The following is a 19,146-nucleotide window of genomic DNA, read 5'->3' as shown; positions in this document are numbered from 1 at the left end:
GCCACTCTGTTGACACTAGGAAAATACATTGCTAAGCTCAAGAAGGAAAAGAAGTTATGGAAACATTAGCTTAAAATGAACATTTCCAGTCACTTGTACTTTATTTATTGTATGCTTGAGTGGTTCCAGGACAACAGAAAACTATGCATTGATGTAATGCCAAGTATAAGAAAGGCAATACGGATGCTGTCTTGACTCTCACTCATGGCAATCTGAAAATTTTCCTGTTTCCCCTGCCTTGCCCAGTTGAATTAGTCTTTTGGGAAGTCTGTACCTAGGACTCACCTTTGATCTCTCTATTGCAACTTTAACAGGTTCTTCTCCCTTCCGAGGAAGAAGTACAGACTTGTTTTTCAAAAACTGCAGTGTCACTACAGAACAGATATACTGATAGGGCTGCCATCAGAGCTGCTGTCCAGAGAATGAAATAAGGAAATTATTCAGTAAAGAAAGACATTAGAAAAGATATATGCCTAATGCATATTTTAAGAGCCAAATTGAAAGGCAAGGTGGCGTCTGTGAGTGTACAAGTGGATTAATATATTACTCAGTGAGTCGGGGTGATAATACATGATCATGAGATTAACAATACTCACTGATACATTAGGCAGCAAGGGCAGAAATGGTGTCCCTAACCTCTGTTTGCTAGAGCTGGGAATGGGTGACGGAGGATGGATTATGTTATTCCTCTTCTGTTCATTCCCTCTGGAGCACCTGGCACTGGCCACTGTCAGAAGACAGGATACTGAGCTAGATGGACAATTGGTCTGACTCAGTATGGACATTCTTATGCTGTTATGTTACCTGTCTTGCAGAAATGCTCAGGCCTGGATTTAACCCAATTTTAATTCAACAATCCAGTTAAAAAGCCTATTTAAATTAAAATAAACAGTTAATTTCATTGCTCTGGTGCATTGGCTAGATAGATAGATAGATAGATAGATAGAGGAAGAGACAGAGCAAATCCATGCCTAACACAAATGGGCGGCTGTGGGGGAAATCACTGTCTAGCATTGGGACACAGGAAAATTTTCTGTTGACCAGCCTAGTTCAATGGACAGAAATTGTCCCTATACTGAGCCCTGGGTGTCTAAAGTCCTGGGTGATACAAACAGTTGTTTAATGACAACTGTTCTAAGGGACAGAGCTAAAGGCCACTACAGTCAATGAGAGGCTTTGACTGACTTCAGTACGCTTTTTGGATCAGACTGGAACTGGTTAGAAAACTGGTGTCCACTGGTATACAACTGGTGGAGTTGTATAAATCGTGTGGTTTTGGCACTACTTATGCTATAGTCTAAGGGTCTTGGCTGAAGGTGGGAGTGTTGACCTCCTCCCAACTTATGGAAACAGGCCCCCTCCCACTTTGCCAGTAGACGACTTGCACAGGTGGAAAGCCTACTTTTGTTGCCTTACCTTTGTGCTTTGGTGCAGTTCTCTAGACCTCCTACCTGTAAAAATAAACAAAAACATTTGGATCATCTTCAAATGGAGCTCCAGTCCTGATTTCTCAGCACCCACAGATGGGCCACATTTTGAAGAGAGTACTTATAAATGAGGGGTGGATTTTCGAAAAGGACATCTTTCCTTGACTACCATTGTGGCACTCGTGGCCAGATTTTTATTTCATCCCTTACCCAGCGATAATAAAACAACAATAACACCAGGCTCATGATCAATGACTAGCAATAAATGCATCAAGAAATTGTAAATGAATGGTAAGAATGCTGGATATCAGAGAGTCCCTTATGTTTGCAGTGAGGAAAGGGTGCCTATGTTCTCATTGTTTGGACAATACTAAGGAACTGATTAACAGATGCCACTGGTTCCCAGAAACAAATAATAGACCTTGGCAGAAGGATGGAAGGGGCGGGTAACTGCTCTTCTTTACATGAACCTGATTTATGAGGTGTGGCTCTAGACAGAAAGTTACTAGCTTTAGATTTTATACAGTCTGTCAATTTCGGAGTTTACAAATGACCTGCATCCTGTAAGAAAACAATTCTGAATTGATCTAACAGGTGGTTTTCATCTCCAATTTCTACAATTAGTAAAAGGTTTTAACTTGAGATTGCCAAATGGACATTTAGCTGCAGGGAATAATGCAAAAAATACCAAACAGTACTTCCAGTAATTAAAACCTTTTAATAAATTCACTCCAGATAGGCTCCCTCCTCTTTTGTGTTCCCTTTCCATACCCAATTTTGGTATTACAAACAATCACCGAAAGGGAATACCACGTTCACCTGCACAAGGGTTAACAGAAAACAATTTTAAGCACACACAAGTATTTGCCATTGTCACCAAGGAAACAGAAAAATCTTATGTGACTGACTAGATCAACAACACACCTTGAATTTCAAATGTCAAGTAATGAATCCTCACCAAAAGCTGTTTATGAGGAATCTGAGGAGGAAGAGGTAACATTATGCAATACTGAGTAATTTGAAGGGATAACTCTGTGCTAGGAATGGCCATTGTGTGTGGTTGTTTAAAATGCCATCCTAAGCTTTTAGTCATCCTTTAAAAAAATCACTTTTGTATTCACTCTTGCAGGCTGCAATTTGGAAAATTTTTCTTACCTAGTGCAAACTTCCTTACATAGGAGGGAAGTAGAAGAACAGCAACAATGTTGTAATGGGGCATGGACAAGAGAAAAGTGGGCAGGGCCACTGGGTTTTTGATAATGATGTTGCATGGGTCACGCATGCTTCCTTTTTATTGGTTCCTATGCCCAGGGCACTCTTGCAGAGTTTAAATTTTTAAATATGTCTTTTGAAGACATTATTTACTTCAAATTTAGAAAGTGGAGAAAGAATGGTATAAACCTAAAAATGATACCAGCGCCATGTTTACATTTTCTCCAAGTTGTGGTTAACATTAAAATAGCCAAACTGACTAGCAGAATGAGATTTGGGAGGGTATGTTTCTTTTGGTAAATTCTAGTACAAAACTTCACCTAAAATTAAGTACAAAAGATTGGGAGGGAATACGAAAAGAAATATTTGTTTGCGGATTAATTATTCTGCCGCAAACCCATTCAAAATTGAATGTGATTCATCACTAATAGAACACTTGTGTAATCCCAGAGACACTGAGACCACTGACAAGGTGGGGTAACGTCACTACTCTACAGCCTTGGATGAGAAGCCACTGGCTTTTTAGATTATGCAGGAGAGGCGCAAAGCTTTATCCCCCTGACACTGCAGGATCATTTCCTCCTGCAGATGACCTGGGTCTATTGGCCTTCCACTTGGAACATGATTAAAATATTTCTATTACTTTGAACCTTCTAAAGATAGAGATGCATAGCTAATGACCAACTATGCACATACTTAATGTATAGTAAGTCAGCCCCACTGAAAACTTAGATTCATTCAGCACATAGACTGGGACTCAGGAGACCTGGATCCTATCTCAAATCTGCTGCATGACCTTGAGCAAGTCACTTTGCACTGCAGCTTTCTTTCTTTTCCCACCAAGTATTAATAATGTTTCTATAGAGTTTTGTCTACAAATAAACTTACTCATGACAAGCCTGGGTATAAATCTGTAGCATATGAATGAGCTGTGCCAGACCCTGCTACTGAACACTAAAATTCCATTGTGCAAATGATAGCAGGGTGAACAGTAAGCCTACATCTACTCTGGAGAGTTTGGTCAACAAAAACTGGCATTTTGGCAACAAAACTCAATGAGCACCCACACACAAAATACGTTTGGTAGGCAATAAGTCAACAGAAAGTGGCAGTTTTGTCGACAGGCATCTGCCTCTCCCCCATGAGACAGAACGTCTTTGTCCACAGATTCTGTTGACAAAAAAGCTGTGTGGATGTACCAGGGGACCGTTTTGTCAAAAGAGATGTCCTCCATGGCACCAGCCGGCCAGCCCTGGGAGACGCCCCATCCACCACAATCACAGCTCTATGTTCTGTGCCCCTGTCTATTCTTAAAGGGCAGGGAGCTCTGGAAACCCCTTAGCAGGAGGCTGAGAGCATGGCAGTAGCATGGAGACAGACTGATGAGACCCATGCCCTCACACCCAGCATCTTGAGCAGAGAATGACCAGATGGCTGACAGTCTGCAGCCCCCAGGGCCCTCCAGGGAACTGCCAGAGGGGGTCCCGGGAGCTCCCCCCTACGGCACAAAATGCAGGGCCCTCTTGTGGACTGAGCTTAAGCTGTGGGACCTCCTGGGCCTCTGGGCAGAGGAGGCCCTCCTCCTGGACCCCACCACCCATAGGAGGGGTGCCTCTGCCTATGCCCAGCTTGCCACTGCCTTGGCAGCACATGGCCACCCCCACACCTGGATTATGGAGCAGGTCCAGATGAGGTTAAAGAGCTGAGGCAGGGATACACTGGGGCCCAAGAGGCAGCCAGTAGGCCAGGGGCAGGACCTACCATCTGCCCCTACTTCAAGGAGCTGCACAGCCTCCTGAGGGGTGATGACAGCCCCCCCCCACCATCACTGTGGATACAGCTGGGGAGGGCCCTTCCCCACACCACTGGAGTTGGAGCCACAGCCAGAAGAGGACCAGCTTGGAAGCCTGCCAGCGCTGGACCTGGAGCCACCCTAAGACCACAACTCCAGCAATGGGACCCTTGTGATTGCCGTGGACTTGGCAACCTCCAGACAGGCTACATCCAGGGCATCCCCAGACCTGTTTGAGGGGTCCTCTGGTAAGTACCCCATACCTTGCACATCCCAGGATGTGTGTGGAGGGCACCCAAGGCCATCCACATGGGCAGCAGCCTGACCCCAGACACATCATGGAAAGCTACAGCCCCCTGGATTGCAGGCACATCTGCAGGTGTTAGTCAGCACCTACTCCCACGGACAGCTCCACGAGCCACACGCATGTTGGAGGGGCTCCGGTGAGGGCCAGGCTGCACCCAGCCTATCCGCCACCAATGTGGGGAGCCCCCCCAGTGGTCAGACATCCCTCTTGGCTGCTAGCCCATTGAATGGGGAGGGGTGAGGGGGCCTGCAATGGTCAGCCCTGACCCCAAGGCATCACAGTCCTGTGTGCCAGGGCCCAACATACAGGGCACACATGCTAGTGTTCCCAGGACATTTCCCTTCTCTTGGCCCGTGGGTGCGGGCTGCTGCCCAAGGGGAGGCAGGGGCTGGGCCTTAGGGGCTGTGAGGCAGGAATGACTTGCCATCTCTCCTTCTCTTCCTACAGCTGCACCATCAGTGGGCTGAGTCAGCCCCACTTCTATGCCAGGGCAGCCAGCCCTATCCCTCACCTGGAGCTGGGCAGCCCAAGACTTGCAGCCATGCCAGCTGGCATCCCACCACTGTGAGGCTGGGCCTGCGGATGGAGGGGCTGTCATCACCAAGAAGGATGCTCTCCAGGCCTACACCACTGCCTTCCAGAGGCACTTTACCCTCATGGGCTATGTCTACTCTTGCCCCAAACTTCGAAATGGCCACGCAAATGGCCATTTCGAAGTTTACTAATGAAGCGCATATTCAGCGCTTCATTAGCATGCGGGTGGCTGCGGCACTTCGAAATTGATGTGCCTCGCAGCTGCGCAGCTCGTCCCGATGGGGCTCCTTTTCAAAAGGACCCCGCCTACTTCGAAGTCCCCTTATTCCCATCAGCTCATGGGAATAAGGGGACTTCAAAGTAGGCGGGGTCCTTTCGAAAAGGAGCCCCGTCGGGCCGAGCCGCGCAGCTGTGAGGTGCATCAATTTTGAAGTGCCGCGGCCACCCACATGCTAATGAAGCGCTCAATATGCATTTCAGTGCTTCATTAGTAAACTTCAAAATGGCCATTTGCGTGGCCATTTCGAAGTTTGGGGCTAGTGTAGACACGGCCATGGAGTGGCAGCAGTGGGCTGACCTGGAGTGGCGGCCATGGGAATGGGAGTGGCAGGAGTGGGACCAAGAGTGGTAGGCAGGAGCGGCCAGGTTTGACACTGATGGCATCACTGCCATCTGGCAGGGATTGGTGGCCCAGGCACCCAAGTCTGCTGCCCCCATTTCCCCTGCCACCCCCCGCCATACCCCAAGGTGTGCTGCAGGTCCTGTAGTGGCCAGTGGTCATGGCCACCACACCTGCCCCCCAGATCCCCTCTCCCAATGGCCATGCCCCTGCCCCCAAGGAACCCGTCACCAAGCCAGATGTCCCTGCCCCCAGGACCCCTGTGCCCCCCACTGAGCCAGACCCTGCCACAGCACCACCCCAGCTGTACCTCTCCATTCTCCCAGCCCAAGCCAGCCTCAACAGGGACCCCAAACCTGCAGCAGGAGGGAATCCCACAGCTGATGCTGCTTAGGATCTTGCTCCACCATGGGGTCGCAGCTCCCCACCCCTTCGTCAACTGAGGACACCCGACTCCCTGTCTCAAGCTGCCCTCCAAGTTCAGATGCCCCGCCATCCCAAGCCCCCACATGTATATAGTTACCCATCATCTGACAATGTACATAGCAGACTTTTTATTTTGCACAAGGTGTCTATGTTCAAGTAAAGATTTTATTTTTTCACCACCCCCATGTCCCTCGTTATTGAGGAGGGGTTGGGGAAGGGTGAGTGGGCAAAGGGAGGAGCAGTGGTGGGGACAAGGTAGGGCTGTGGGCCCAAGGTTGGGAGGGTCATTGGGGGCTGTGGGAGAAGCTGTCCTCAGGACCTCCAGGACCCACAGCCCATCCTGAAGGGCTGGGTGAACTGGAGCTGTGCCCAGCTGTCCATAGCCATGGCCAGTGTCCACCCCCAACTCTGGGAGGAAGGTGTCCCCCTTTCCCAACACAAGGTTGTGGAGGGCACAGCAGGTTGCCATGACTTGGGGAGCATTGTTCTCCTCCACATCCATCTGGGTCAAGAGGCACCAAAAACATGCCTTCATGTGGATGAAGGCATACTCCACCTAGTTCTTTGACTGGTTGAGGTGGGCATTAAACAAGTCCTGGACTGGGTCCAGATGGACGTTGTAGGGCCTCATGAGCCACGGCAGGAGGGGGTAGGCTGTGCCCTCACCATGCAAAAAGGCATGTCCGCATCCCCAGTTGCCAGTGCCTGGAGGGGGATGTAGGTGCCCACATCCTTTCTCCAGAACAGGCTGGAGTTGCAGAACACATGTGCATTGTGTACCTGGACTGACCACCTGATATAAACATCCAGGAACCATTCTTGATGGTCCATCAGGCCATTCAGCACAATCGAGTGGTTCCCCTTGTGGTTATGTACCATGCCACTCTGTGGTCCAGGGCATGGATGGGGATGTGGGTCCCGTTGATTGCCCTGAAGCAGTTGGGGAACCCCAGGGCAGTGAAGCTGGCCATGACCACATTCAGGTCTGCAATACAGATGACCCTCTGGAGCAGGATGGTGTTGATGGCTGTCACTACCTGCAAGGGAGGAGACCAAATACACTTGAGGGTCTGAGGGAAGGAGTCCCTGGACCCCAGGGCATCCCCTGCATCCTCCCATTCCCTCCCTCCAAGCTCTCTGGGTGCTGACCCTGACAGGCTGCCCCCTGGCAGTGGGTCTGTGTGAAGGTGAGTTCCCTGGGGATGGGTATTCTCCCTCCCCATTCTCCCTCCCACACCCATGCAGAGCCTTCAGCCAGAGAATGCCTTACCTGCATGAGGACTGCCCCAGTGGTGGACTTCCCCATGCCAATCTAGTTGCCCACCAAGTGGGTAGCTATCTGAGTTGGAAAGCTTCAATAAGGCAATGGTGACCTGCTTCTCCAGGGGGATGGAAGGCCACAGCTGGGTGTCCTGGCTGTGCATGGTGGGGGTGAGCCAGATGCAGAGGTCCAGGAAGGTCTCCTTCTGCCTGCAGAAGTTCTGGAGCCACTGCTGGTTGTCCCATGGCCCTACGACCAGCCAGTCCCACCTGTTGGAATTGGTGTTGTACCTCCAGACCCACCTGGTCACCAAGGGGGACAAGTGAATGTGGGGGACTGGGGTCATGCTGTTCGGTTCCAGTGGTGAAGGATGACCAACAGCAGCTCAAGCAGCAGGAAGTGAGTCCAGGGCAAGCCCAAGGATTGCTCTGACACCATTGCTGACGGGAAAGAAGGAACTCTTTCACAGGAAGCATGTGAGCGCTGCGCTAGCTATGCTGTTCCTCAACAAGGTAGGCAAGCTTCAGCATGGGCAAAGAACATGGGTGGGGTGGGGGGTAGGGTACAGGGTTCCTGGAAGGGCTTGCCAGCTATGTGATCTTGTTTGAGAGGGTTCCGGGGCCCACTTCTGTCAACAGAGCAGATCACGTTTTCAATCCATTTTTGTGCGTGGATGTGATCTGTTGACGGAAGTTTTGTCATGAGATCTCTTCTGACAGTAACTTCTGTCGTCAGATCGCTCTAGTGTAGACATAGCCTAAGTGTATGGCGAACAGGTTTGTGTACATTCACACACTGGCTTGCTAGGCACCAAGTCTCCAGGTAGACATTTCTCTAGGTCAGTCGTTCCCAACCTTTTCACTAGTGTGTACCCCCCCACCTTACCACCAAATCCATTCACGGACTCGTATCAAAGCCAATTCTAGCCGCTACACTTAATTAAATGAAAAAGGAAACCACAACATAGATTTTTTGGGCAGCAATTAATAACACTGTTATAAGCTTTTTAATTTAAAAATAATAATTGATTGTAACTTTGCAATTTATTTAAAACTTATTTTCTATGATCATTTTTATTTGTCTTTTATTTTTTTCATGGACTCCGTGCAGTACCTTGGGTCTGCAGACCCCAGGTTAGGAACCATTACCCTAGAGTGTTAGCTCTTTTGGGAAGGGGCCATTTCTTACTCTGGGTTTATATGGTGCTTAACACAAAAGGGACTTAGTTTGAGCTGAGGTGTCTCGACACTATTTTAGAGTCGATATCAGTGACTTCAGTGGACTACAGTCATAGTCAGGGCATTCAGCACCTTCCAAGACTGGATTCTTAATCTGTAAGAAGTTCAGAAACATATACATTAGAGCACTTTGCATCTTAGCTGCAATAGATTTCTTTTCCATAAAATCGACAAAGGCCGGATTAGCTAGTAAACTATATCATAAAATACAGCAATCTGAAGTGTTCAGAAAAATACCCTTTTCTATTGCTCCCCTCCCTCTCACATGAACTTTTAAACAATGCGTAGCAAAGTCATGTTATTGAACACAGATGTCCACTATCACTTTCAAATTGTTCGAGTCAATTTAGGTTTATATATTTTCTTTACTCAGACATTTATATAAACTAAAATGGGCTGTGACAGTAATGATTTCACAATATACTATAGTCAATTAGGGAAACAAATATTCATTTACATTTTTACTAAATTTATGTGAAATATACAAACTTCATTTCCAAAATCCATTTGACATTTGGTTGAAAATAAAGAAAACTAAGAGCGCCACCTACTGAAGCAATTAGATTTTATAAAAAAAATTAAAAATACTAACAAGTTACAGTAGGTTCCTTTGCTGTGATAGTGTGTTAATCACAGTGTCAGTTTTGTTTCTCAAATTAAAAAATAGCATTCTTCACATTTCAGGGTAGAAGAGTGCAGTTTAGAATAACAAAAGTTAGTGGTGACTTTAATTAAAGGTATTACATTTAATAACTTCTTTGAGGGCTAACCTATTTACTTTACTACATTTCAAGTATACTAGTGTGTGACTTAACTTACATTACCATTGCATTGTTATTACAATAAATGCTAAAAAAATTGCATATATTTGGATTCACTATAAATATTCCCAGACAAGAAATTCAGTTAAGCTTGTAAACAGGTGACAATAATCTAAGAAGAAAGAAACCTGAAATTAATTATTTTTAAACTAATAGACATGGAAAAGCCAAGAAATTCTAAGACAAGGTAAAGCTTACATAGACAAACACAATCAAATACTGGAAACCACAGAGATTTAGGTCATTAGCAGGCCTGCTAACCGGGGCCCTGGGGCGGGGGGGAGGAGGAGGAAGGGGGCAGTTTCCCCAGGTGGCTGAAGCTCCAAGCTCCTTTGAATTGCTGCAGCTTAGAGGGAGTGGGGCAGGGAGGGCAGCACTACAATCCGGGGGGGCTAAGGACTGAATACCCTAGGCCACGCCCCTTCCAGCATTGACCCTCCCCTTCTGGGGCACAGAGCTGGGGGTCCCCTCCCACCTTGTGGTGGCTCTCGGTGGTGCTGGTCATTAGCTTTCAGTGGTGGAGGCCAGATGTTCATGCTGGGTCAGTACCTGGCCCAAACCAGGGAAGTTAAAGAGCAAATCCGTGGACCAAATCTGGTGATGAATCCAGGTTGTATACCACTTGAGGCACATTGCACTTGTGCTATGAAGTGATTTATTGCATTATAGTAGCACCTAGAGCCCACAGTCATGAATTAGAGCCCTACTCTGGTAGGCACCATTCTCTCTTCTGGCCTTGAAGACCACGATAGACATTCTATGAACCAATGGGCACAGCCCCTTGGATTTCAGTATCACAACATATTTTCTGAATGCTTACAATTAACATAGATCCCATGGGAGTATTTCAAGTGGATAGTTCCAATGTGCATCACTCATCGACTTCATCTGCCACAGTACTGGTCAATTGCCTAGTGCAGTTAGTCCTTCCTACTGTTTACTGAGATAAATAATGGTGTGTCATCAGAACATTTTGCTGCTTTGCTGTTCAGTTCTTTTCCCAGATCATTAATCAATGTGTTACACAATGCCAGGCCTCGCATGGGGCATGTCCTAGGTTGAAAATTTATTTCTTCACTCTGTTGTCTATTTTTTAATCAATTTCAAATCCATGACAGATCTTTTACCTGTTACACTCAGATTGATTAGTTTCCTTAATAACTTGTTTTGGATGGACTGTATCACAGCCCATATAAATCATAGCAAATGGTTATCCTTCATCCACTACTTTCAGGATAACTTAAAGGAAAGCTATCTCATAGAGCTGGAGGGGACCTTCAGAGGTCATTGAGTCCAGTCCCCTGCACTCACAGTAGGACTTATCACCATGCCTGACAGATGTTTTTTAAAAATCTATTTGCCCTAGCTGCCTCAAGGATTGAACTCCCAACCCTGGGTTCATCAGGCCAATGCTCAAAACACTGAGCTATCCCTCCCCCCATATTTTAAACTTTATTTAAAAGACCAATTTTTTATATTGTACTTTGGTGAACAGTCTTTCCCCTGTGCCATCTTTTTTTAAACTTTATAAATGACAACTCCCCGAGAAGTATTAAGAGTTCCTTTCAAGGTAAAAGGAGTAAAACTGTTGCAGTTCTAATTTTCACCATGAATAAAAGCAAAACTCATTGTGTACAGGAAACGCCACAGTCTTCCTGTACTTTGAGTTAGAGACCTGGATGGAAGAGTGGCCAACCCTTCTCTACTGCAAGTTCTTGTTGCAGCATAGGAGACTGGTGCCTTCTGGCTTGATGTGTTGAGACAGTCCTTCAGCAATGAGGCTACGACATTGCCAGAATCTCTGAAGAGACAGTGTCAAAAGGCTGCCAGTGACAGATAATCAATAGGGTAGGTATAATCAATAGGTACAGTTGCCATGCTGGTGGGTCCATATCATACCACCTAGGTGTTTTAAATCTCTACCTTTAATGAACATTTCAACCTATTTATGTGGTACTGCATTAAAGCTCACAGGTGTGTAATTTTCAGACTCATCTAACACTCCATAAAACTTTTAATACATAACACTCAACACTGCCCTAATGCACTGAATCCTTAAAGCAGACTCTCCTTGGAGCAAGAGTGCAGTGACAACAAGAATGGAGAATCTGAAAGCTCTGGACCTCACATGGAAAAGTTCTCAAAATCCTGATGGGTCTCAGAAGCCTAAATTTAATCTAAAGTCTGTTATGCTATAGCTATCACATAACACCATGCCAAGTCATGGGGACTTAGGTGCCCAAGTGACTGAAGGCCCTTCCCATGCTAAACACAATATACATATTCTCTTCTTGAAGGAGTCATACTATCACAAAACAGTTCAATGTCTTTTTTAGGTCAGCATAGAAACCTCCCATTCAAAGTGTTATTCTTATTCAGATTGGCTAGTCCAGGTTTTGTACCCTGTGTTCTGTAAATAGGACTCTCCATTATTTACATCAAGATCACAGCATGTGTGTCCCCTGCCAAAGGATTCCTTTCTGATCGACCTGGGGCTTGTATTTCATTCCAATGGGAGTAGGTGGTGCCATGTCTCTCCCTCTATGTGTCAGGGCTGCTGCATTTACAAGAAATTCCACAATTGTAGCAGTCTATGAAGCATTTTCATCTTTTTTTTTGCTGCCTCCAGCCTGTTCGAGGAGGAATAGCATAATAAATTAAAGAAATATGGATTAGATGAATGGACCGTAAGGTGGATAGATTGTTGAGTTCAACAGGTAGCCATCAACAGCTCAATGTCTAGCTGGGAGCTGGTATCAAGTGGAGTAACCCAGAGGTTGGTTCTGAGGCTGATTTTGTTCAAGATCTTCATTAATGATGATGAGATGGATGCACTCTCAGGAGATTTGCAGATGACACTGAGTTGTGGGGTGGGTAGATATGCTGGAGGGCAAGGCAGGGACAGCATCCAGAGTGACCTGGACAAATCGGAGGATTGGCCCAAAAGAAATGTGATAAAGTTCAACAAGTACAAGTGCAGAGACCTGCACTTAGGATGAAACAATCCCATGTACTGCTATAGGTCAGGGACTGACTGGCTACAGGAGTGTCTGATCAAGGACGGAGAGGGGACTGATCCTGTGATCACCTCCTCAAGTGACTCCTCCCGATGCCATGTTGAGGAGAGTTAAGACCATGCCTTCTTTTTCCCAGCCCCCACCTTTTCCTAACCTGCCCCACCTGCACTCCGCTCTGTCCCTATCACACCTCTTTCCCTAAGCACTCTCCCCCAGTGATGGAGTGGGGGGATGGGCAAAAGCAGAGCGATCATGCTTCACTTCCCCAGCAACCAGGGAGATGGTCCCACCCCTCCCCACATGATGCACTGGCAGCCAGGAATGGAGCCATGTTGCTCCACCTCCCCTCATGGCTGGCAAGGCTGCATCTGTAGTATTTTATCCAGTTTTGGGGCCCTCACTACGGAAAGGATGTGGACAAATTGGAGAGAGTGGAGGGTAATCAAAGTGACTAGGGGACTGGGGCACATTACGTATGAGGAAAGGCTGAAAAAACTGGACTTATTTAGTCTGCAGAAGAGAAGAATAAGAAGGGATTTGATAGCAGTCTTCTACTTCCTGAAGGTTGGTTCCAAAGAGGATGAAGCTCAGCTCCCCGCAGTGGTGGCAAATGAGAGTGGAAGGAGCAATGGTCTCAAATTGCAGTACAGGGGTGGGTGGTCAAGTTGGATTTTAGGTAATACTAGGACAGCGGTGAAGCACTGGAATGGGTCACTTAGGGTGGTGCTGGAATCTCCATCCTTAGAGGTTTTAAGGCAAGGCTTGTTGAACTGTACCCCCACCAGTAGCTGGAACTCTAGCACATGCTGGTGCACCTGGAGACTTAGCTACCTTTTCTTTGCATCTAGCTGGAATACCTTCAATTTTAAGGCTGTCAACTTTACTACTACAGCAATTAACTTGAACTCCCAAGCCATATCACAATACCAAACACCTAGACTGATTTAGTTGGGGGTTGGTCCTGCTTGAGGCAGTGGGTTGGACTAGAGACCCTCCTGAGGTATCTTCTAATCCAAGTCTTCTATGAATCCATGACAAGCAAGTGCTGAAGTGGGGGAGGCACTGAAATTTCATCCCAGTCCGATTTGTCTCCCTTAACAAAAATTCTGAGAGAGTCACAGAGCAATGACATCGGTCATCTCTCTCTGCTGAGCTTAACTTCAGCCACATATGAGTTTACACCTTTTTCCAAAGAAAGATGTGTCTTGCCATCTGCAGATATAAGTGTTTATGATATTCAGTATTATATGCACTTAATGTTTGTCACAAGTTCAGTTGTCTTGTTGAGGATTGGTGCATCAATAACATACTTTGGTAATAATCATGAAATATTAACAAGTACTGATTGTTACCAGGTGTCTCTAGCAAGGACTACTTTAGCATAGCTTGGACAAACTGCTATGGTTTGGTTCTTAATGGCATTTTTTCCCTGAAAGACATTCAAAATCTCTTGTGTGTGCCTTGTATTTTTGCCAGCAGAGTCAGGAAGAAACCTAATTTTCAACATCCTCTTTCATGCCTACTCAGAAATAAAATGTTCACCTACTAACTGCAATGTTTTCTCACGTCGCAAAAAAGTTTCCACAGAGGTATCATATGCTAGTTATAAAACAGAGCACTGCAATGACAAGAGCTGACCCAGTGATTTATGATAGATAATATTAGCCATGGGTTTAGGTTCTCTTTCAGTTATGCACCGATCTGGGGCCTAATCCTAATTTCTGTATATGTAATGTTAACATTCACTGAAATGTGTATTTACAGAGATTTCAACCAGCGGGTTGTTTGCACACTGTTCAGTTTGGCAATATGCTATCCAAGGTGTCACATTGTTTTCTTTCCATTTTCTGACTGGATAACAACCTCTTTAAAAGAGGAGACTAACTTTGCACTTATGCTATTGATTTCAGAGGCACAATCAATTGTGTTAAAATATAGGGAACTTTCAGGATCTGCAAATATTTTCACACATGCTTGGTCCTGTGCAAATGCTCATGAACTGAAGAAGTGGGTCAATACCTAATAAATAAATCTGTTAGTCTTTAAGATGCTACATGTCTGCTTCATTTTTGTGAAGCTAACAGACTAACATGGCTACCCCTCCCCGAGACTATGAATAGTACAAGCCGCCAAAGATAAAAGCATATTGAAAAACTCATTGTTTAGATCTACTAGAATGTTCTTGAATCATTGTTGTATTATTCAGCTGAAATGAGTCTGATAAGAGCTCTTTGTTAAATCACATACCAAGAGATTTGTTTGAAGATCTAATGACCTTCATCCTTGCAAGTCATAAGCTGCTGCCAGTGGTTGTTTCTTGAGCATTTGGGCTCAGTGAGTCTTCTGGACTAGAACATCCTGGACAATGATCCCTCACTCTTACAGGTGTTGGGAGGCAGGCCAGTCCTTGCCTACAGACAGCCCCCAACCTGAAACAAATTCTCACCAGCATCTATACATCACACCACAGTAACTCTAACTCAGGAACCAATCCCTGTAACAAAACTTGGTGCCATCTCTACCCACATACCTACACCAGCAACACCATCATAGGACCTAACCACATTAACCACACCATCAGGAGTTCATTCACCTGCACATCTACTAATGTGATGTGTGCCAGTAAATGCCCCTCTGCTATATACATTGGCCAAACAGGACAGTCTCTATCTAAAAGAATAAATGGATGCAAATCAGATATCAGGAATGGTAACATACAAAAACCTGTAGGATAACACTTCAATCTCCCTGGACACTCAGGCTACGTCTACACGTGCAGCCAACATCGAAATAGCTTATTTCGATGTTGCGGCATCGAAATAGTCTATTTCGATGAATAACGTCTACACGTCCTCCAGGGCCGGCAACGTCGATGTTCAACTTCGACGTTGCTCAGCCCAACATCGAAATAGGCGCAGCGAGGGAACGTCTACACGTCAAAGTAGCACACATCGAAATAGGGATGCCAGGCACAGCTGCAGACAGGGTCACAGGGCGGACTCAACAGCCAGCCGCTCCCTTAAAGGGCCCCTCCCAGACACAGTTGCACTAAACAACACAAGATACACAGAGCTGACAACTGGTTGCAGACCCTGTGCCTGCAGCAGAGATCCCCAGCTGCCGCAGAAGCAGCCAGAAGCCCTGGGCTAAGGGCTGCTGCCCACGATGACCATAGAGCCCCGCAGGGGCTGGAGAGAGAGCATCTCTCAACCCCCCAGCTGATGGCCGCCATGGAGGACCCAGCAATTTCGACGTTGCGGGACGCGGATCGTCTACACGGTCCCTACTTCGACGTTGAACGTCGAAGTAGGGCGCTATTCCTCTCTCCTCATGAGGTTAGCGACTTCGACGTCTCGCCGCCTAACATCGAAGTTGGTGCCGCTACATCGAAGTAGCGTTCACGTGTAGACGCAGCTTCAGTAGCAGATTTAAAAGTAGCCATCCTGTGACAAAAAACTTCAAAAACATAATCCAAAGAGAAACTGCAGAGCTACAATTCATTTGCAAATTTGATACCATCAATCAAAGATTGAGCAAAGACTGGGAATGGCTGGTCATCTGCAAAAGCAGTTTCTCCTCTCTTGGTGTTCAAACCTCCACATCAGCTGCTGGAAGGGGCCATATCCACCCTGACAGAATTAGCCTCCTCAACTCTGGCCTTCCTCTTAATTGGTACTACCTTCTTTTCATGAGCCTGTATAATTAGACCTGTCGTTAGACTCTCCATGCCAGTGCATACGACAAAGTGGGTCTTTGCCCATGAAAGCAAATGCCCAAAAAAATCTATTACTCTGTAATGTGCCACAGGACTTCTTCTTCTTTGTTCTGAACAGATAGACTAAGCCCTACAGTTATAGCTCCAGTGTAACTCCATGCTTCTGCTATATTGTGTAACATATAGTTATTTACACCATGCTCATCACCATAGTATCTGAGTGACCATAGCTACCTCTGTGTTCAGCTTTGGCAGTTTCTGAGATTGTGAATGAATATTTTGACATCTTATGCAGTAGCCTCCTTTTTTAAATGGCCAGTGTTGTGCTTGATGGGCTGTATAAACTCTGAAGAGTGTACCCTAATAAAGAAGTTCTGTATGTCCTCAGAACTCCTGATGTGCCCAAGCATTCTAGCTCTTTGACACTGTTTTTCTATGTTGGCATGTAATTTCCTGCTTCTGAATGGGACTGGCCTTCTGTGTCTTTTCCTTGGTGCTTGGGAGGGCCATTGTTGAGCACCATACATGACAGCTGGACAGTTTTCAAATTAGAAATTGTCATAATATGACTCTGCCAAAGTTGCTGTGCTACACTCAGAAATTCCCCAGTTAAGAGGAGCGTTACTTCAGCAAAATCTTTTTTACAGGTTTCTGCTGATTGATTGATTGATTGCAAGAGGCAGCATTGCCAAGGTTAGGAGTCAGACCATCTAAAGTCTATTCCCATCTCTGCCACTGACTTGTTGAGTGACCTTGGAAAGGACTCTTTGTATCTTTGTGCTTAGATTCCATTGCCATGAAGTCGGAATATAGATATCTATCCTCTTTTGGAAAGTGCATCGCAATCTATTGATGAAACTGACATATGAGAATTAAGGTTTTTCAAGGACAAAAATCAGAAGTGACCATAAGATAAAGAGTGAGAGCCACAAACACACTTTGCTACAAGTGATTTAAAACACATGGTAATAAGTCAAATACTGGATTTAAAGGAGTGACTGTGTTATTACACAACACACTAATTCTAATCTCAAAGTTTTCTATTATTGAACAAGCCAAGAGCCAAAAACAGCTCAGGCTTGCTGGCAAAACTCTAAATGAAGCATCTTAAGAACAATAGCTTTGCAGGCTGTTGCAACATGACATCAAAAATATTTTGTTAGTGACTAAAAAATAACTTTTTCCCAAATACATGAGCTGTTTCACAAGATCATCTTCCCTCTCATTTAATAAAAATCCTTTTTTGAGAGGAAGCTGCTGTTGCATGATGGAAGTGAGGCTTTTCTGCAACAACAGAAACATTGGCAAAATCTCTCCCTTTGACACATTCTTCACTTTGCCCCTTAAATTATTTTTGCCAGGTGGGCACCTTTTTAAAGAGAAAAAAAAATATTTTTTTAAAAAAAATCTAATTCACCACTTCTCATAAATATTCAACAAGTTAATTGAAGCCACACTCAGTCCTGATGTAATCAATATGTGGATCTTTTAATATTCTGCTTTCTGGGGTCCTTCTAAATGAAGTAATGACCTTGGAGAAAAATTGACTAGTTCCCTCTGCAATCCACAAGCATTCTCTAAATGGGATCCTTCACAAAAGAGCCTCTCCTGAATGCCCATTGCCATACCCCAAGGTGCATATATCCTGTATTTAATGTTAAACTTGTATTTTGCTATTCTGTACACCAGACACAGCGCCAAGGTTAAAGGCCTAATTAAGAGCAGCCATCTTTTCTTAAAACACCTAGCAACATAAGGGCACAATCCTCAGCTGCCACCTTAATAAAAATATTAAAGTAACAAAGCAAATAGACAGGACTGAGACTGAGCAATCTGATTCTACAATTTTGATTATGCTAGGCAGAGAGAACTCTAATGAATCTCTTGAAGTAGAAATAAATGTTTTAACTCTGAAATGTCGGTAACCATGGCTATGGCTACACTAGTGAGTTTTGTTGACAAAATTTGTGAAAAGTCCACACACAAAATGCGTTTTGTTGATAGCATGTTGACAAGGCAGCACTTCCACCGACAACCTTGTGTCTCTCCCATATGAGGAGGTGAATCTTTTTATCAATGGGGTCTGTCGACAAACAACTGTGTGGCTGCTCTGGGGGCAGGACCCGGCGGGTGTGGACTTCTCTTGACAGACAGGGCATACAGAACAATGGGCTGCCCTATCTGCCGTACTTCTGGATACTTGTTTTGTCAAGAAAGCAGCTGGGCAGTCTGGCCACTCTGGTGACAGAATGGAGCGCCCTTCTGATTGGCTTTTGTTTGTGGCCACACTGTAGACAGAACTTTTGTAGGGAAATCTCTTCTGAGGGTGACTTCCGTTGACAGATCACTGTAGCGTAACCATAGCCCAGGGTTCCAGAAACATGGAACTGTTGCAACTTCATCTTTTAAAAACCAATTTCTCTTTGTTGCAATGCTCAGCAAGTGTTGCTAGAAAATACCGAAGAGGTGATGTGGCATTTTGCCTTCAGCCACGGTACTTTGACTGGAGTCAGTGGGCTCCGTAGAGCATCTCCAAAACTTTCACGACGCTCTTTGGAACTTGTAGCCCAGTTAGAGCTTCCCTATGCTAGTTTCATTATGGGGAAGTTCATTCTTCCAATACACCAATGTTCCCTCTGATTTTTTCTAACAACATGTGGAATAAATGGTATGTGCACCAAGCACGTGCAGATGTGCATCACCAGGAAAAACAGATGCTGCTGGCTGTGGGAGACTGTGGGTGCTTTGCCAATCAGCTGGGTGGCATTTGAATCTCT

The sequence above is a fragment of the Carettochelys insculpta genome, chromosome 10, assembly GCF_033958435.1.
Source record: "Carettochelys insculpta isolate YL-2023 chromosome 10, ASM3395843v1, whole genome shotgun sequence".
NCBI lineage: Eukaryota > Metazoa > Chordata > Testudines > Carettochelyidae > Carettochelys > Carettochelys insculpta.
The sequence above is the reverse complement of the archived record's forward strand: the minus strand, read 5'-3'. Positions refer to the sequence as shown.